This window comes from Moschus berezovskii, chromosome 9, assembly GCF_049115385.1.
Source record: "Moschus berezovskii isolate FMDL1 chromosome 9, NW_MosBer_1.0, whole genome shotgun sequence".
Lineage (NCBI taxonomy): Eukaryota > Metazoa > Chordata > Mammalia > Artiodactyla > Moschidae > Moschus > Moschus berezovskii.
The window spans coordinates 105547395-105553914 of NC_142468.1; the positions used below are offsets into that span (position 1 = coordinate 105547395).

The window sequence follows — 6520 nt, forward strand, 5'->3', positions numbered from 1 at the left end:
AGGTTGTGATGTCTACTGGGATTATAGACTTGGCTGATGGGTACTAGAGGAAAGAAAGTTCTCAAAATAATGTTAAAACTTGTCTGTGAAAATAGCTATTTTTTGGTAATGATGAGAATAATCAGCCTGACTTCCTATTTGGGAGGTACAGGACTTAGAGCCGAATCTATTGAGGGGATTGGGAAGAATTCATCCCATTCTTATAAATTCTCCTTCCTAATTCTTGATTTCTTGTTTAAAGCCAGGAAGAGAAACAGGAGGTTGCTCTCTCTAGATGGCGCCCAAGCTCCTTATAAATTTGTATTAATTTTTGATAGGCGGTCTAACTTCCAGCTTTAAATGCATTTTCTTAGATTTCTTATACCACCTAAAAGATTTACCTCTACCTACTGGAAATGTTAACAGTAGCTCCAATGAAATTAGCAATTTTATCCATGTCAAATAAGCCAAGTGCAAACTGTAGTTTTTATCTCGAATATTAAATTATTTTTGTAAAATGCAAAATATTCAACATATTGTATAAATAGATTAAAATCAGCAAATCTTACTGGAGTTGAACTGTCTCACAAATTTTATGGCAAATATCTATTTTGTTCTCCAGCTTTTTGGAAAAAAATTCAGAAAATGTACTAAGTGCTCAAAATGTCATGATCTAAGATATAAAATAAAATACTGAAAAATAATAGAAAAACATATTTATCATAGCTGAAATGTTATATACTAAGCCTCCCAAAATTGAATAAAATTTTGAATTACTTAGAGTTTATTTTAGTGGTTAATTTCAAGTAAATATATATATGTATCACACACAAACACACACACATATATAAAACTAGACTTTCTTCACTCCAGAAATAACAAAAAATACAATTGAAAATGACATTAAAATTAAATAAAATAATATGTCATAATTTTAATAGTTTTAGTATGTAATGGAAAACTTTATTAAACATTGTTGGAGGACATAAAAGAAGACCTGAATAAGTGCAGAAATAAACATGTTCTGTAATAAAAAGCCCAAAATTGTCAATATCTTACTTCTCCCTAAATTGATGTGTAAGATGAGTGCAAATATAATTACCTAAGGCAATGGCAAGCCACTCCAGTACTCTTGCCTAGAAAATCCCATGGATGGAGCAGCTTGGTAGGCTGCAGTCCGTGGGGTTGCTAAGGGTCGGACACGACTGAGCAACTTCACTTTCACACATTGGAGAAGGAAATGGCAATCCACTCCAGTGTTCTTGCTTGGAGAATCCCAGGGACGGGGGAGCCTGGTGGCCTTCCATCTATGGGGTCACACAGAGTCGGACACGACTGAAGTGACTTAGCAGCAGTAGCAGCAGTAGGTTATTTCATAGAAGTATTCTACTCAATATCAATGAATAACTGAATTGGTTTCAGAATAATTTTAGAAGAATAGTAATGGGGATAGTTAATAAATAGATATTAAAATGAACATGGGCTTATGGTAATTAAAACAACTTGCTATTGAATGAATCTCACAGGCATTATGCTAAATGAAGGAAGTCGTGTTCAAAAAGCTATTTCTATATGACTCCATGTCATTCCAGATCCAAGTCTAGAAAAGACAAAACACTAGGGACAGAGAATAGATCACCTGTACCAAGACCAGAGCAAGGGAGAGAAGGTTGACTACAAATGGGACCAGGGGAATTTGGGGGTTTAATGAAACTCTCCTATGTTACTGTGATGTTTACAAGACTATATCCTTTGTCCAAACTTACAGAATGATACACTAAAGAGAGTCATTTTTTTTTTCCATTTAAAAACTACTTTTGAAAAAAGCTTAATACTAGTACTAGAGTTGACTCACTGGAAAAGAGTCTGATGCTGGGAGGGATTGGGGGCGGGAGGAGACGGGGACAACAGAGAATGAGATGGCTGGATGGCATCACCGACTCGATGGACATGAGTTTGAGTGAACTCCGGGAGTTGGTGATGGACAGGGAGGCCTGGCGTGCTGTGATTCATGGGGTCACAAAGAGTCAGACACGACTGTGCGACTGAACTGAACTGACTGAACTGAGGGTACTAGGAATTGATTGCAGGATTCTCAGAAGTGTTAATCACCCCCTCCCCCTCCTGAGTTCTGAGCCAGTCTATAAATAGAATCAGGAAAAAAGAAGAGACAGAGTATCAATATTATTACTGGTAAAGCTGTATTGAATGTATAACTCCGAAAGTCTCTGTACTATTTCCCCTTAATTTTAACCCTGAAACCCAAAGGGAGGGTTTGCAGAACAAATACTTAAACAGACAGGGGCAAGTATACATTTAACTACCCATACTTCTAGAGCAGATAATTCTTAGAGGAAGACACTTTGAGACGTTTCCAAATCTGCTCCTAGAAGGCAGGTTATAATCCCTGACTCAGGTTTAACACCAAGAGCAGAAAGAGCACTCATAAGTGTGTGAGCAACTCTGAAAGGGCAAAACTATGAGGACCTCATGCTCAGTCTCCTTTTTAAACCTTAATGATCTATAAAGCATGCTTCATACCAAGAGGAATAGTGAGTGAGTGGTATAGGGAAGGAAGTGCAAAAAGAGAGAAGTCTTGCTAATATCAAGATGAATGTTTCTGTATTATGTCGATGGCAAGCAGAATTGCGAGAGAGGGAAAATATTATTCCTCCTAATAACAACAGTTTACAAATTTCACATAACGAAGTGAAAGGAGGATAAATTATATTAAAAATAATGATGTGGAAAAATATGCAACTGTTTGGGGGAAAAACTTGAGTAGTTAGTGGTTTTACTCTGCGATGGCATAAAAAAATACATAACAAATAATTTAAATTACAAATTTTTGGCCACAACCATCAATCAGTAATGCACTTGTAGAAACAAGACTGTAGACTATTCTAAATCTATGATGCATTTCTACAAGATGTGCTCAGAGAAAAGATATATCTAGCCAGATAGAATTCAGTATGCATGTACATTGTTTTATCCAGAAACTAGTTTTTCGGTATAAAACAACTAAGGTTGATGTGATGTGCCTTTTATGTAGAAATGACCTATTGATGTGTTGCTGCCATAGTATTTAATGTTTTATTTTCTGCGTCATAGCTATGATAAATTCCAAACATGTGATGATTCTCTTTTATTGTGTGCTGCAGTTAAAAGACAATGGGCATCTCTTCCCATAACCAGTTGCCATAAATTTCCTTTTGCCTTTTATTCAGTTCCAGGCTTAGTTGCTTAGATGGCAAAGAGGAATATCATAGATAGAGCTGAAATGGAGAAGGCAAACTTGGAATAAGAACAGTACAATGTACTATTTGGGGCAGGAGAATCTATGCTTTCTTTTTCCTTCTCTTTTAATTTCCATATCATATAGTTTTGAATGCCAAGGAGTCCCTTAGGTCTTCTTTTATAAGATAAGACTGCATTTGACCTAACTCTCTACCTCAGCTCTTGCTATCAAACTCCATGTCCCAGCTCAAAAAAATTATGTGTGCTTCCTCCAAGGTGTCCTATTTCTTGCTTCCCTGTGTTCTCCTATACAGCTCCCTTTCTCAGCATGTCTTTCTTCTCTATCCAACCAATGCTTACTCCAATTATTGCCTTCTCCTGGAAGACTTCCTTGAACCTGTTCTGATTTAGATGTCGCTCCTCTGCATCTCGACAGCACGCTGTGCATCCTTTAATATAGTGCTTTCATGACACAACACAACTGCAAATTTCGTTCACTCTCTCCATCCTTAGGCCATGCTCCTTACAGTCCTAGATATATCTTCCAGGATTTTGCAGCCTAACTAAATAGATGCAGAATGGTTGGAGGCACTGTGGTAAGTAGGTAATTAAAAATTAATACATACTGACTAGGGATTATCTACAAAATGCAGCTCTCTAGCAAGGTAGTTAGCCAGGCCCTTAGCTAAACAACTATGTGAAGTGTCATCTGTGTGCATATTCCAAACGCAGAATACCATTGTAATGACAGCAGCTATTATAGCAGCAATAATCATATACTTTACAAGGTTTCAGTTCAGTTCAGTTTAGTCGCTCAGTTGTGTCCGACTCTTTGCAACCCCTGAATCACAGCATGCCAGGCCTTCCTGTCCATCACCAACTCCCGGAGTTTGCTCAAACTCATGTGCATCGAGTTGGTGATGCCATCCAACCATCTCATTCTCTGTCATCCCCTTTTCCTCCTGCCCCCAATTCCTCCCAGCATGAGAGTCTTTTCCAGTGAGTCAACTCGTCGCATGAGGTGGCCAAAGTATTGCAGTTTCAGCTTTAGCATCAGTCCTTCCAGTGAACCACCCAGGATTGATCTCCTTTAGAATGGACTGATTGGATCTCCTTGCAGTTTAAGGGGCTCTCAAGAGTCTTCTCCAACACTACAGTTCAAAAGCTTAAAGACCTGCTAAAATAGTAAATACTTTGGCCACTTCATGCGACGAGTTGACTCACTGGAAAAGACTCTGATGATGGGAGGGGTTGGGGGCAGGAGGAGACGGGGACAACAGAGAATGAGATGGCTGGATGGCATCACCAACTCGATGGACATGAGTTTGAGAGAACTCCAGAGTTGGTGATGGACAGGGAGGCCTGGCGTGCTGTGATTCATGGGGTCGCAAAGAGTTGGACACACCTGAGCGACTGAACTGAACTAACTGAACTGAAAATAGTAAAAGAAACATTCGAGGAAGTTTTTCTAGATAAAGAAACTAAGCTGCAGAGAATTTATTCATTTTGTTCAAATTTGCATGAGAGAAAGTGGTGAAGGTGGGATTTCAACGCACACCTGCCAGACTGTAGATATTATGCATTTAAACATTAAGGGTGACAATAGGGAGGCTTCCTTTTTAACAATCACACATACTGTTTTACAGAACTTGAAATGCATTTAAAGTGCATTCCTAAATAATGTCCAAACAACTCTTCAGCGGTGTCATCTACAAAGCGTGCTTTGAATTTGTATGTCGAGTCTTTATCTTCCAAATGGCTGCTTTTACCTCTTGATTCCTTAATGTATAAATAATAGGATTTAAGAGAGGTGTGAAAATCGTATAAAACACAGAAAGAATTTTGTCTATGGAATATCTGCTGAAGGGCCATACATAAATAAAGACACAAGGGGCAAAGAACAGAGTCACTACTGTGATGTGTGCTGAGAGAGTGGAGAAAGCCTTAGAGGAAGCACTGCCAGTGTGGTGCCTGACAGAGTAAATAATTACCGTGTAGGAGACAAGCAGGAGGAGGAAGCAGACCAGGGACAGGAGGCCGCTGTCAGCAATGACCAGGAGTTGGAGCACATAGGTGTCCTCGCAGGCGAGTTTGAGCACAAGGGGTAGGTCACAGAAAAAGCTGTCCACAACATTGGGACCACAGAAGGGCAAATTCAACATGAAAGCCATTTGACTAGACGAGTGCACAAATCCAACTGCGTAAGAGGATAGCAGTAGCCCAGTGAGCACTCGTGGGCTCATGATGGTCATGTAATGGAGGGGTTAGCAAATGGCAACAAATCTGTCTATTGCCATGGCTACAAGCAACATCATCTCACTCCCACCTAGGAGGTGCATGAAGAACATCTGAGAATAACATCCCCACCAGGAGATGGTCTTCCGGTCTCGGAGGAAATCTACAATCATCTTAGGGGTAGCAAAAGAAGCCAGGATCATATCAATACAGGAGAGATTGATAAGCAGAAAATACATTGGTGTGTGAAGGCATGAGTCAAAGATCACAGTGACTAAGATGAGGAGGTTTCCCAACACAATCCCTCCATAGACCACAGAGAATCCCAGAAAGAATAAAATCTGAAGATTCTGAGATTTGGAAAGTCCCAGCAAAATGAACTCAGATACCACTGAATGGTTTGTCTTTTCCATGTCATCCACTTGTCTGGTTGTCTACTTAATCCTGTAATAATCAAAATGAGTAAGAATAAAGAGCAGGAAAATTATGCTTACATAAGGGTGGTTCATACTGATGACCAACTTCGCTATTTAGATAGGGTATTTGAATTTATAAGCACCTTCTACTTTTGGGAATTTTTGTTGGTCAGTGATTTACTAAAAGGTCCAGAGAAGTATCCAAATAAGGGTAGAATTCAGAATATACATTTCTGAAAAACAAAAATAAAAATAGTTATGAAACCACAAAATTATGAAACCTCAATTTTATAAGGCTGTGAACTTGGAATTAGAAGGTTTCAATACAACACCTAGCAGAGCCATTCATTGAGCAACATAGAATAAGCCATTTTCCTTTTGGTGGTCAAGTTTCCGTCTCTATAAAATAAAAAAATTAGACTACAAGGCACTAAACGCCTCTTCGTGCTATAAAGATAACCATGCATTAGATAATTATGGTGGGTTTTATATCAACAGAGTAATATTGAAATTTTTAATCTGGAAATTAGAAATGTAGACAATATACCCATGATTCACAAGAACTATATTTTGGAATATATTCTGGTAAAGAACTATGAATTAAAACATAAATTAAGGTTTAAACATATGCTTTTAGTTCCTGAGAAATCTAC

The 6520-nt window shown here is 38.5% G+C and overlaps 1 pseudogene; it reads right to left on the bottom strand.

Annotated features, from left to right (window-relative positions):
* Positions 1-4925: 4925 nt before the first annotated feature.
* On the bottom strand, positions 4926-5864 carry LOC148776939 (olfactory receptor 4K13-like; annotated as a pseudogene).
* Between the last annotated feature and the right edge of the window lie 656 nt (positions 5865-6520).